Genomic DNA, 14,528 nt, shown 5'->3' with positions numbered 1-14,528 from the left:
TCATTAGAATAGGAACTGTAGTAATTTATGATTACATGAATCTTGAGGATATTTTAAAAGGAAAATATTTGACATTTTTTCAGTTTTATCTTGATTTTGAAGCTAAAAATATTGCCTTTGTTCACTTTTGATCACTTCTGATACCTCAAATAAAGTGATGAAGGATGTGTATTTTAGGTGAGATGGTTAAATATGAACCAAAAAGTACATCCAGTTTGTATTGTTTAAATATTAGAAATTATTGGAAATGTCATTGAAGATTAGTTGGATGGGTTCTTAAGAGCCTATTACCCACTGCCCTCCCCCAGTGATGCCTTCTGGCCATATACGTGTGATTTCTGATAGATATTTACCAATGTTTCACAATGACGGAAATATTGGAGGTTCTGCAGCTCCCAAAGACACTTTATTTCAGTGCTTAAAGCATCCTTAGGATTTTTCCATTGAAATTTGATCTATTTTTTCTGCAATTTAAATTCAATACTTCCAGCTGTGTCAGTTTTAAGATCTGATTTTGTTATTACCAGTATTTTCTTGTTTAGGATGCTGAAGTTCAACTACATATCCAGAGAGGATAGTATGCCCCTTAACTCCAAATAGGAAGCTGTGGATATTTCAGTGTAATATCTGACCTCACAAAGCTGCACTTCCTTTGTGTCTCTCTGGAACTTCTTGTAGCTGGGGAGCATGGAATGGAGACAGGAGAATATACAGGAGCCTCTAGGTCACAGTGGTCTGGCACAACTTACTAACTGTACTGAAAGCAGAAATGTTCTGAAGAGTTTTGCTACCTATTCCTAATGCTGATTCATGAAGGTCTTGTCTTGGTGTGCAGCAGATATTTTTAATTAACTTCTTCAATACCAAGTCTTGGAGATTTTGATTTCAAAGAAAGTGTGATATCTTTGTCCCACATGGTTTACTTTTTTTATTAGCTGGTTATTTAGGTTTTGTAGAAAACTGTCTCTAGGCTTAATATGTGTGTATGTACTGTAAGAAATCTAAAGCATGCATTGAATTAAAAAACACAAAATTAGAAAACCTCCAAACCAAACCAAGCCAAAAATCCCAAAAAAAAAAGGAAAGAAAGAAAACAAAAAATCCAACTAAAATCTATTCTTACCTTAAGCTTATGTGAATTTTTTTTTATCTTCAAATCATTAGGACTTGAAGAAAAACATACTTTATAAGGTGATATTTTGAAATACAACAGATTAAAAAACAAGCTATTCCTCTCCTCTGTGTATGTTGGGTAACAGCTCTTTCTGTAAAAAAATCCTGAACTATGATTTAATCCTAAGAAAAATATGGCCAATACCCTTACAAAATTCTATTGTATAAAGATTTTTTTTTTCATGCTTTCATTTATATATAAAATTAGTTCATTATATTTTCAAGATACAGCTCTGGAGGATCTTCTTTCTTCTGGTGTAGATCATCCTTCTGTAAATCTGCTGTGTTTATTTTTCTGCAGTTTAAGCAGTCATGTTTTGGTTGTGTTTCAACATTTAGCTCTGTGACATTTAATTTTTTCAATGTAGGTCAATGTAGATCACATGACTTATTTTCCGGTTGCTCATGTTTATTGTCTGATTTTAGAACAAGACTGTCTTAGTACATTTCACATGTTTGGCATGTAGCTCAAAAAATCCAATGAAATCTTCAATATTTCCAGGCTGTCTCTGTGTAGCATGGTTTAGTGACTTCTAGTTTTGATAATTGCTGATTTTGATATTGTTAAATTTTCAACTGCGATTTTAATGACAGTTTTTCTCTTTTGTAAAGCAGTATCTTAATTAAGGCTGCACACGCATTGTTGCAATAGACAAAAATATTCCAGAGTTACCAGAGGGGAATTCTTGCAGATAATTTTTCCTTCAAAAATCCAGGCTAAGCAGCATTTGGGGCAAAACAGTCTGCATTTTCCATGTGCAGTCTATGAAGGAAATTCATATTTTACTTTATTTTGGATTTTTATTTTTATTATAAAACATCATCTGGCTTTTCAGTACCACTAAAGATTTTGTAGAAAATTGCAGTAGCCCCTCCTTATTTGTCTATTAGTATTTTCTATTTTTTATCTCTTCCATTCACAATAATATTTACCTTTAAGATTTTTCTTGACAACTAAGCTGATGCCCTCATAAAGCAGCTCTCTAGAGCTCCCAGATCTTATATCTTAGGGGCACACAATATTTTTTTTTCCTATGTGATTGCCCATTTTCCCCCACATGTACACGCACTGGCACTGACTATCCTCTTCCATTTCCACAGCTGGTTAGTAAGCTTGTGTGTTTCACCAGCATCAGCTCTGTACAACCTAAAGAGCAGCTTGGGGCCAGGGGCAGCTTGTTTTAAGGTGAGATACTAGTGTTATCCTGCAGCTGGGAAAACTGATTAGCTCCTTTGTGTCTCACCTGTTAGGCAATCACTTATCTCTGAAGAAGCTGTTTCTTGCTGCAGAAAAATTTATCTTCTCTGATAGTCTCTTGTATTGACCTTGTTGAATTCCCACTAGGGTCTTAATAACAATAACCCTCTAGTCCTCCCCTACCACACTTGAGTTTTACGCTTAGAAATAATGAAGTAATGAGATGGAGATGTTATCAACATTTGGGTTATCAGCAGTTTGACCCTTGACCTTCTCTAATGGAAGAGTTTTTGATGTTGATACTCCATTTTGCTGCTACATTTTGGTGAGGAGAGAAATCACAGAATCTGGAATGGTTCAAGGTGGAAGGGCCATCTGACCAACAGGTCGTCTGGTCCAATGTCCCTGTTGAACAGGGTCATCCAAAAGCACATGGCGCAGGATTTAATCTAGCCAGTTTTTGAATATTTCCAGTGAGAGAGGCTCCACATCCTCTCTGGATGATCTGTTATAGTGATCAATCACACACAAAGGAAAGAAGTTCTTCCTCATATTCGGGTGGAACTTCCTGAGCATTTGTTTCTTCCTGTTTAGATCTGATATCTAAATATCCTTTGAAGGTTAATTAGAATATAATGCAGGGTTCAGAGTTAAATTCTCTCAGCCTCCAAAATCTCATGCTAACCCTTGTTTCAGGTTTGTTGTGTGTCCAACCAAAAGTGAAGAGAAACAACTATAATACTTAAAATATTTCTCTTTGGCGTCAGCATAAACTAAATGAAAAAAAAAATAGAGTCATGATGAATTGGCTTATTTGTGGAGTTTTTGCGCTTTTTTTTTTGGTTGGGCTTCTTTTTTTGTTTTATGGGGTTTTTTTATTATTAAATTTTTTGGGTTTTTTTTTCTTCTTCCAATTCCATTACATTGTGTGTTAATTCTGAAAAGAATTCAAAGAGAAAAAATTTCAAAATCAATAAATAGTTACAATTCTCTAGGAAGAGAAAACCTGGAAAAATGTTGCTGTGAGTTTAAATAAATTTTCTGTTTTGCCTTGAAATTATGTCCTACAGAGATATTAGAGAATTGATGCAAATATCATGCCAAAACTACAGCTTTGGTGAATATGCAACCGAGCTTCTTCTCTAGGGAAATATTTGTGTTTAGTGGAGACAGTACCAGACCCTGGAGTGCTGACAGTTCATTGCTGTCTTTCAAGACTGCTTCTGCAAATTGCATAAATTCCTTATGTTACAGATGTACTCTGCAGTTTCGCTATTAGTCTATTTACCTTGCCCATTATGAACCCAAACTATAATATAAAATCATTGAATTAGCTCATATATTTTTATACCACATAACAAGCTAGTTGAATGAGAGTTAGATAAAACATATTTCATCATCAAGTTTGCCTTTACTTGTGATATATAATCTTTTCTGTAACTGCTGTATATTTGTATTATGTCCTAAGAACATAAATAATTTTAAATAATATTCTTATTTCTTTTTTATATGATGTTTTTCATTTTACAGAACAATCTCAAATAGATTACAATATGTTTTATGTAGATATGCAGAGCAACCTTTTTCAGGTGTTTGGAAAGGTCTTGGAGAAGTAATTTGCATATGGAAGAAGAGAAATAATTTTGTTATTTTTGTCGGGTTTTTTTTAAAAGCTTGTGTGAGACATGTTGATCAAAAGAGCTTATGGCATTTTTCACATTAATTTTGAAATAGCGCAGTCTTTGTTAGTCTTTCGTATCATTATAGTTCTGTTTTATCAATCTGAGGTTCTTTCAGGCATGTTCTGGTCCTGACATACATGTGATTGAGAAGTTTTCTTAACTCCTCAACCTTCACTGTGTAAGACTGGTGTTTCTTCATCTGTCCTGTTAAATTAAATGGAAAGTTCAGATTTTAATTAAATGCGACAAGACATTCTAAAACCCTCCTTTCTTACTGTAGAGTTGAAGACATGGATGGAGAAATCTAAGGAGGTGACAAGTTCTATCACCAGCAGAGAAAAAAAGTTAATCCTACTGCTGAAGTGATTTTTTTCCCTTTGTCTCTATTTGGGTTTAGTGCTTTGTCAGTTTCACCTTCAGATCTCCAGTAAATATCTCTCTATCCTACCCTAGGCAGCACAGTAGCCTGCTCCCCTTGAGTGCCAATGAATGCACTCTATTTTTTGGTGTTATTGGGAAGTTTCAATTGCCTCTAACCCTATTTACCTTGGCAGACACATTTATGGCTCTGAAAATTTTTCTGTTCCTTTTCGGACAGGAGCTAAATATAATTTGAAAATGTCTCAAGGCATTTTCTTTGAGACCATCACCATTTCAAAAATCTCTGTACAACTGATGACTAAATAAATTTTCTTTTCTTTTTTTTTTTTTTTTTTTACCTAGTAAGTGAACCGTGGAGCTGGAAAACTTGGCAGAAAACTCTTTTGTCTTTTCTGCTTGTATCTATGGAACCTGGTTTGCAAGGTAAATGTTCCGTTTTAATTGACTGTAATTGTATGCTATTAAAATTTTAAATGTCTAAGTGATCTTATAGTACCTCTAAGTTTTAAAGAAAATACCCTTGCTCAGTGTTTAATTTACACTTTTAGAGTGAATTCTACTAGAATACTCTTGCAACTTTAAATAAATGCAATTAGTTCCTTTGGATTTATTAACAAATAGACCTCACTCTCAGGAAGAAAGGAAAAGTATGACAAGATCTAAGTAATTTTTGAATTTCTCAGTTATTTCTATTACATTTCCATCAATCTGAGTGAAAAAAACTAGATTAATGTGAATGCATTCATTATGTCAATATGTATTTTCTGTATTGTATATTTATTGGGAATGTTGTGTTTATTTGTGACTTTATTAGAAGGAAGACTGAAGGTAATTCTTGAGACCCCTGGCCTATGTTTGCAATTTTCATTGCTATATAGTTTTCAAAGTAAGAGCTTCTTATTTCTGCTCTTAAACATAGCTTTTATAATGATATCTGAAAGGTAATTGTATTCTATATTTGGAAAATCTAGTTTTCTAGAGTTCAGAATACCTCAGAGAAGCTGGCTTATTTTGTTATAATGATTTTATTGTAATTAAGTACTGTGGAAGGCTGCTGTTTCTACCAGAAAAAATATGTTACAAAGAAAATATTAACCTGAATACCTCCTCCAGGTTTTGTTGCTGTTTGCTTTGACAATTTTCTTGTCCCACCCCTGAATTTCATCTTTGAAATTGTCTTAATTGTCGTTAGGAAAGAACTTTCTTCTCTAGTCTTTTTGCCATTGAAATGGCCATTTCTGCTATTTTAGACATGGTGAAACTAAGTTTTCAAAATATGTCCTCAACAACTAAGTTTTCAAAATGTGTCCTCAACAGCAAGCTATGCAACAGCCACTCCAAATTTGTGTTGGGGAAAAGAATTACCCCTCTTGACAGAAGTGCCGCTAGGAGCACTTGTATGTTCAAGGTGGAAAATTGGGCATTTTGAAAAACAAAATCAGCAGCTTTCCCAGCACCTGGAACAAGGGAGTGAATATTCTTCTATTCAGTTTCTGGGTAACAAGCTGATCCCCAAGGCTGGGCATTTTAATATATTGAATTTCTTAAGAAGGGAGAGGAAAGAAAAGTGACTTAGCCTTTGCTTGAGTTTTACTTCCTAGGAGATGGTGGGTGGTGATTATAAGTGAAAAGTAGTAGCATTGCTTTCAGGGCTCCTTCTGAGGATGGAAGACATTAAAAAAAAAAGTGTCTGGCAGTCTCTTTTAAATACTAGAAATGGCAGAAAATTTCCAGATATTAAGAAGAGCCCAGACACAACGATTTTTCTTGCAGATAGCTAGGCATTTTACAATCAGATTTGTGGAGAAAAAAAATAAAAATAAAAAAAAATTAAAAAAAAATTAAAAAAAAAAAAAGAAGAAAAAAAGAATGGGCGCATTTCAAAGTGGTTCTGGTGCAATTCCCCAGATGTCATGTTGTACATAGGTTTCTTCTATCTTGAGTTTGCAAAGCCAGCAGAAGAGGGAAAAACACTAGCAGTCAGAAGTCTGACGGCTAAAGCTATAATTTCACATGGGTTTAATCACAATTTCCATGATTATGTTTCATTGTGTTTAATGGAAATTTAAGAATGTACTTAAACACTTGCAGAATTTGGATATATTTGGATGAATTACAGCAATAGGACTGAAAGTGAAAACCATGAGTAGAATTTCCAAAGCATCTGTAGGTGACATAGCAGCAGGCTTAAGATGCTCTTTCTGCATTACATATGATAATTTTGTAGCTTTTGTAAGATAGAAATCACAAAAAATAATATAATGTTTTAAAAACTATTTGGCAAAGACCATTTATTTTTTTCCAAACTAATATTATGACTTTTTATGCATGATAAACACTTCTGACTTACTGGTCTTCCTTTGACTGTATGTGTAATTAAATCTGAAAGTGCCATTGATTCTAATGACTTATGTGCAATTTTTGGTATTGGCATTTCAATAACAAAACACCAATATTCAATTTTGAGCTAGCAATAAGCCACTGTCAGTAAGAATAGACTAATATGTCTTTATGATGATGAGCTTGTATGGGGTAATGCGATGTTTTTAATCAAACAAAAGGGTAGGTTCAGAGTTGTAATTTGAAATTCTATTTTTAAAAAGGTTTGAGGAACTATTGGAAGTAAATTGCCTTTCATTCTGCCTTTTGTTTTCATCCCTCTGAAAAGATTCATTACTGACTATTCAACTTGTTTTCCTAACATTCTTGTGGTGAATTTGGGATGCACAGTGCATAACATCTGTGAATTTCCATAAAATGAGGCTGTGAAAGTTTTCTCTATACTTTCCATTTGATGTTAGAAACCTCCCTGAGTAGGTTTTAGGCATCTCAAGAATGTTTCTGTCTTTACTGATCTAGATTATACTAAGTGCTGCTGTAAAGCATTATATACCAATAGGTTTAATGATTCTTACCATTTCAGGAAAAAAAAAAAAGGGGGGCAAAAAGTTATTTCATACATGCATATGTATTTCTGTTCAAAAGAGAAAAGAGAACGATTTGATAAAGTGAAATTTTTCATGTGTGCAAATATCATACATTTCTGTGCCCAGGATGTTTCAAATAAAACTAGATGAGAGATGGTGTTATATAACTATGGCTGTTGTTGAAAGTGTGATTTTGCAGGCAGATTAACTTAGTTTACTTCCCTAGGCCAACACTGCTGTAAGAACTGATTTTTTCTTCCAGCCCTCAATTTCAGCCTACCAGTCCAACAGATAATTTTAATATTACCAAATGTAGCTAAATTTTTTATCAGTGCAGTACTTGTATAAAAATAATTTACTATCAGTTCCAAAATCTTCTATATTGACTCATATTTCTAATAGTCTTTTTCTACATTTCTTGAGTAAATGCTCTGATTTTGGTGGATTAGTGTCTATATATTGAGGAAAATATGTGGCTCTAGAACACTCCTAGAGCAGAACACAAAAGGTTCTGGATGATTCTAATTTTTTTCCTGCTCTTTAACCTACAAATCTAGGTTATTAAAAGTACCTATCCAGGGATTGGGTAATAAAATTAGTTAAGGTTTCTCACAATTCTCAGTGTTAGAAGATCAGCGTGCCTGAAAAGAAGAAAAGGTTTTCATAACACTTTGCTTTTGAGACCAAAAGTTGATATTCTTCAACTGTAAAGGAAACTTGGTATAGCTGTGCTGAAATTACTAGAAATGCATATGTGCTGTTAGGTGAATAAAAGAGAGTAAATTCTCTCAGGTTTAAAATACATGTTTAAATCCACATGCTCAAATAATGTCTAACAATTCTATCTAGTACCTTCAAAAGTAGCAGGTGACCTCAGACAGTCAGATTTTACAGCCAGAAGGGGTCTGATATTCACTAAATTCTGACCATTTCCTTCATGAAATTCAGGCTTCTTCTAAATTCAAAATGCACATCCAAAAAGTCACTTAGAGACATCTTTACACTGGAGATGCAAGACCTGCTGATTCTTGAAACTGTTAGAATAAATTAAAACAATTCATTTCAGTTTTCTTTGGGTGTAATCTTGTGCTGTTATGTATGCAATCATCTGCATACTTTGAGTTGTACAGGCAGTTGTAGTCCAAGTTACACTTGAACTTTAAATAAGTGTTTGGATTTATTTGGAGTTCTTAAGTTTACTCAGTCTTGATTTTCCAGATGAAAGTCAGAAATATGCTTTAGACCATGGGCTTTAGATGTCCACATTCCAATATAATCAACAGATGTTTAAAACTGTTTAAATACAGTGAACAAGGCCTTTCTTTGGTGAGATGTGGTTTATCCAGTGAAGACATTCCAGTTTATTCCCTGGTCTCCTCAAACATTAAGCAATGTCTACGTTTGCAGGGTACTAAAATTGCTGGTTAGGAAATAGAAACTTAACTCCAGTATTCTTTGTTTTAGAAAAGTCAAGCAGAGGTGAAAAAAATATCTTGGAGAAGCAATCTGCTGGAAAAAGTAAAGTTACAAACCACAAATAAAAAGATGTTTTCTTTAGGCCTGGAAATGTAGGAAAGCTTTGCTATTCAGCTACTCTGAAGACACTTCCTATGTTTGGCAGAACATAAAGACATCTTAAGAAATGCTAGATCTCTTGCCAAATCTTAGTAACAATGTCAATATGCTTCCATTTTCTGTCTTAAGAGAGAAGTATCATTTTAGATTGTGTATCTTGGCTGAAACAGTTAATTCCAGCCTTTCTGACTTTCCTTCATGCCCCACTCACAATCCTACTGTGCATCCTTAAATCATTGTGGATTGGATTTTTATCTTTGCAGCCCAATCTTTGGTATGGAATTTTGAAATGAGAGATCAGCACAGAAAAAATACTGTGCTGCATTTCATTAATCAGAAGGTATATGAGCAGGAAAAAAAAGCAATAACTTTGTATACTATTTCTGTCAATACAAGGGTTACACCAGAGTTAAAGGAGAAGGTAGAAGGAAAATTTGGAAGAAGAATTTACATGCTCAAAGTGGTCTTTAGTTCCTGACTGGCAAAAGCCAAGCCAAACCAAACCATAACCTTGATAATCTTAAAAGTCCCATTTAACCTAGGCCACTCTATGGTTCTGTGATAAAAAAATCAGCTATGTAACAGCCCACTGATATACAGATTTTTAATAACTATATAGTTGACCACAGTTTGACGCTTTACATTATTTTACATAATCTCTATTTTTAATGTAGCTGTGGTTTCTGGTAAAATATTTTCAGTACCAGTAGAGATTGTATAGAAGCTTTTGGCATCAACATTAAGTCTCAGTATTGAAAAACAACTTTCAGAGCTTTATTTCATCCTTGTTTACTACATCACTATGAATTAAATCATCTTTGGACTATAAAATCAGATGCACTACACCTTTAAGTCTAATCACGAAAACCACTGCCTTCTGCCTCATTTTAGTCACATACAGTGGACTTTTTGACAGGGAATGTTTAATAATGTGATACCTCAGGCCTGAAAATCCAAGAGCTCAGGATGCTGAAAAGCTACAATCAAGTGAGAGACAGTAAGGAGCTCTGCCAGCTCCCTGGGCAAGCCTTGCCCCAAATCTAGTAAAAACCCCTTTAGTGTGCAAGGAAGAACTGGTGACCCAGGCGTGAGAATTAGAATGGCCACAGGTCAGTAGAACTCCCAAATAATGTAATGTGACATGTCTTGAGAGAGCACTTAAGGAGAGAGGCGAGAAAGGACAGTTCTTGGCCTCTCTGGAACATGGAAAAGGAGTTAAGAGTATTCAAAATGTAGAAAATAGTATTTTCTGCAAAAGTCTGAAAGTGTTGTCCCTGTAAATATTAGAACAGAAAATTCTAATATCATCATATTCTTGTGCTTAAAAGCATGAAGGATGAGGAGTGAATCTGTAATAATAAAAAAAGATAATCTCAGTAAAATATAAGTGTTTTAATGAAAATTTTGAGGCAAAGGAACATCATCTTCCTTTCTTTATATTTAAGTAGAAGGCTAAGAAAGAAAGTATCTTCAAATTTCAGAGAGGATCATCAAGATTTTGTCAAGACTACTCTTGCATTTGTTAGTTTATTTAGGTAGAGTTCCTGTTTTGTCTCTGAAGCATGCTGACACCACTTGAAAGCCATTATTTGAACTCAGTCTAGTAAGTATGCAGAAGAAATCGGTGCAAAATTCTTTTTCTTTTTTCCACAAGTAAAGGTGTTTCTGCTTCTGCAAATTTGATTTTAAACGAAACCTGTCTGTAATCATTTCTTCACAAAATTTGGTACTCTAATGGGAAAAAATAATTTGGAAACAATGGCACAAAATCAGAACAGATTAAATCTAAAGATTCCAATGAAAGGAGAGCTGTCATACCCGTTATTTAAATGTATTCACCCTAAAAATTGTCATTTACATAAAGCAGAAAGCATTCACCATTTCAATCTCTTGATGTCACAGTAGCCTAGAAGATCAGTGCCTCTGTTGGACATAAAGGTGCACCTGGAAGATGGGGTGGATAGAGAAAAGGGAATAAACCAAGAACTGTGTTATTTTAGTTTTCCTTTGAACACTGAGATTTTGGAATGGGACGACCTTTAAGGACCCTTCCAAGTTAAGTCTTTCTATGATTCTGTGATTACAAGTGATGCCTTTCAGAATCAAAGACTCATCATTATAGGACTAAGTAGGCTATTTCTGCAGTTTTCATGCATATATGAAAATTTCCCACTTTCAGTAAAGTCAAATTTGTCGTGAAAATTAAAGGTCATATCCTAAACTGATCTAAATCCTGTTATCTCTGAAGTTATATTCATTTACAAGAAGTTATGTTTTGGAAATTATGCTGACTCTATATTGAAGTTCATGGAAGAAATATTTTGAAATATTTCTGATGAAAGACTTTATAGAAGTTGCCACATTTATTAATTTGAACATTTTCAGAATGAAGGTGTTTATGAATTTTTTTGTTACTATGATATATCCATATACTATGACTTCGATTTTGCTCTACCTAAAAAAAAATATAGATATCAAAATTCAGGAGAAGCTTGTTTCATGCAGTAATATCCTTCACTTGGTATCCAGGAATCAAAAATACATCTATTAATTTCAGTCACTAAATATTAGGATGGCCTACACTGTGCTATCAAATCAGTAATAATTTGACAAATGTTATGAAGAAAGAGGAAAAAGAAGTCAAAGCTATATTGTCCCTACCTTAAAAATCAGTATTTACAGTGTCCGTAGAAAGCTAATAGCTGCCTAAATTTTATAAAAAGTAAAAAAACCCAACCCAAACAAACAAAAAAACCCAAAAATCACAAAATCAACAAATCACCCAAAAACAAATAAAAGCCTACCAAAACCAAAATCAAACTTAAACTAAATGCACCAAACCCATTTATTTTCATGCAAAAAAACCTAGTAGACCAAAAATGGTATATAGTGAAGGAAATTAAGGACGCACATCCTAAAACCATGCAAACTTCTCAAGCCTATGTGTCTCCTAACACCTCACAGCATACTTTCAAATATTTGGTTCTATGTTTTTATTAATTATGGCATTTGGATGTAATGTTTTCTTTCAGAATCATAAGATGAGTCAGATGACTCAATTCTGTCACAACCAGACTTCCAAGTAGTAATGACATATTGAGCCACTGCAGTTACTGGTACGGTCAGCACTTCTAAAACTGTGCTTATCTTATGCACTGCCTGATTTTTCTTTTGCTTCCTTTGCCCCCTTTAGTTTGAAAACCACTCTTATTTTTAGGAAGGATTTATTTTTTATGATGGAGTTTCCTCATTGCATTTCAAATTATCACAATTGATCACATTCAGATTTATCTGTCTAGCTACTTTATGCTATTTACAGTGTACCACTTTCCCCCCTTTGTCATGAGCCACCCTTTAAAGGAAAGTAGCTCTTCATAATTGGGCAGTTGACCCCTCATGAGGCAGGGCTGCTCTTGAGTAAAACAGAACTGTAGCATTTATAACTTTAATAAAAAAAAATTCAAGGAATCTGCAGTGTTTGAAGTGTCAACTGGACCCATAACATACACTATAATCAGAGAACCAGCATTGAATCAGAATTGAATAATTTTGGTTGGAAAGGAGGCCCTCTAGTTCCAGTCCCATGAGCAGGGATGCCACTTCCTAGATCAGGTTGCTCAAAACCCCATCCAACATGACCTTGGACAATTCCAGGCATGAGGCATCCACAATTTCAAGCAACCTTTTCCAGTCCTTTACTAACCTCACAGTAAAGGATTTCTTCCTAAGATCAGATCTAAACCTTCCTTCTTTCAGGTTAATGGCAAAATGACATTACCTCTTCTCCTATTACTATATGACCTTGTGAAAAATCATGCAGTTGTGCAATGCAATAACATGATGCAGAGAAGGAAAAAAACCCAAACAAATAATTAATTAAAGCCTCAGAAGGTAGTGAGATCATAATTTTTATGCTTGGACAACCCTGGGGAAAAAAAATACTTTCAACATATCTATGTGCACAGGCTAAAAAAGCTGCATAGCATTCTAAAATTATGTCAGTGAAGGTGAAAGTGATACAATTTTTTAAATGGGGACAATAGACAGAAGACAAGATATAGAGAAAATGTGGAATTAATTTATAGTATAAAAGAAATTCCCAGTGGTGTTCTAGTGAAAGTCAATTTTGGCAAAATTTGCCAAAGATGACAGGTTGATGACCCCGAAGAGAAAAGTAAATTTCTCAGAGGAAAAAATAACTTGGTGTGGACACAATTCTGATTAATGCACCTGATCCACTAGCATTAAGACTCTGATTCTACCTATGCAAAATTCCTTCACATTATTTAGACTGTATGGCTGTGAAGGCTAGTGCATACTTCGGGTGTGAAGAGCTTACACTTTTTAAGGTGTAAATTATGTGGTGTGATGATATTCTAGCTTCATTTAACCATCTTAAAGTGTTCCTCAGCTCTACTAAGCATGCTTATGGGAATTCATTTTACAAAGATGATATGCAGTGTGCAGAAACAAAAAAAAATAGTTACTGCTGCTGTTGGTAGCAAAATGTATATTTTGTGTGTAGCAGCAGGTAGATAGATAATGGTTAGCAGAACTGCATCCTGTGGAGAAAGACACATTTTCTGGGTCATTAAAGGCCAGCTCACTCGCTTTAGGTAAAATAGTAATTGAAGGGTTAGAAGATTTACTATGGCAGTGGATTGGAGATTCTAGTTCACCTAAATAAAACACAGGTTTTGGTGGTCAGAAAAGGTTTTTTTCTTCCTTTATGAACTGACCAGGTTCTGGGCTGTTCCCCTGCAGTTTGAATTCCAGTTTTTGCCTTAAGTTCATTTCTTCCTCAGTGCACAGACAGTTTCAGATAGTCTGTCTGTCAGTGAAATGCTGTGAAGGCTGTCACGTTCCGTCTCTCATTTCTTTCCCTTCAGTTACATAAATAACAAAAATTTCAACACTGTGACTCCAGGATTATGTGAACCCTTGAACATAACCAAGATTGCTTCGAGAGTGGCTGAGACCAGCATTGGATATTGCAAGCTCTGAGGCATTAGGTTTTTTTCTGTCTTCAGCAATGAATGTATCAGCTTAATTTCAAAGCAGCTGTGAATAAAGTTGAAGTCCTCTGAAGGACTCTGCCATGGGGCTGGGCCTGCCCCTTTGGGGTCTGACTGGAGGGGTTGCATTGCCTTGCACTTGTGCTCCTGCCCAAGTCACTTTGGAGATTCACATGGAAGGTTGGGTTTGTACCTGTAAGCAAACAAGTGACAGCCAAGTGGGAGAACCAGTTCCAAAAAACAACTGCTCATACAGACAGGTGTGAGTCTTGCCTAAAGACTGAAAAGGAAAGTCATAAGTGCCATTTCACTGATCAGAGGAAGAATTTTTCCTGTTAAACTAGATGAGGATTTTGTTTCCAAAATGCTGTATTTATCTGGAGGCTGCTGCACAAAGGAAAAAGCTAAACATTTCAGAGGAAAATTTATATAAATAGTTAAGCTGCCATTAGTATAAGTTCTCTCTTTACTACAATGCCTAGTGTTCTCCTTCAATTAAAGTATCATACTTATCTTATATAATCTTCTAATGATATATATTTCCAGTTAAAATGCTGGGAATTTTATCTCCATTCTC

General features: G+C 34.6%; 1 protein-coding gene across 3 annotated transcripts in view; it reads left to right on the top strand.

Moving 5' to 3' along the window:
- The window catches only part of LINGO2 (leucine rich repeat and Ig domain containing 2), a 475,184-nt gene that overhangs the window by 158,102 nt on the left and 302,554 nt on the right, over positions 1–14,528 (top strand). For 2 of the 3 annotated variants that reach the window (XM_054286363.1, XM_054286373.1), the window contains one exon: positions 4,777–4,857. The gene's annotated coding sequence lies outside the window, so the exon portion shown is untranslated. The remainder of the gene's footprint in view (positions 1–4,776; positions 4,858–14,528) is intronic. The other variant, XM_054286371.1, reaches the window with a different exon arrangement.

This window comes from Melozone crissalis, unplaced genomic scaffold (genome assembly GCF_028551555.1).
Source record: "Melozone crissalis strain CALT ecotype California unplaced genomic scaffold, PUWL_Pcris_2 ptg000005l_1, whole genome shotgun sequence".
Lineage (NCBI taxonomy): Eukaryota > Metazoa > Chordata > Aves > Passeriformes > Passerellidae > Melozone > Melozone crissalis.
This window is presented reverse-complemented; position numbering and strand designations above follow the sequence as displayed.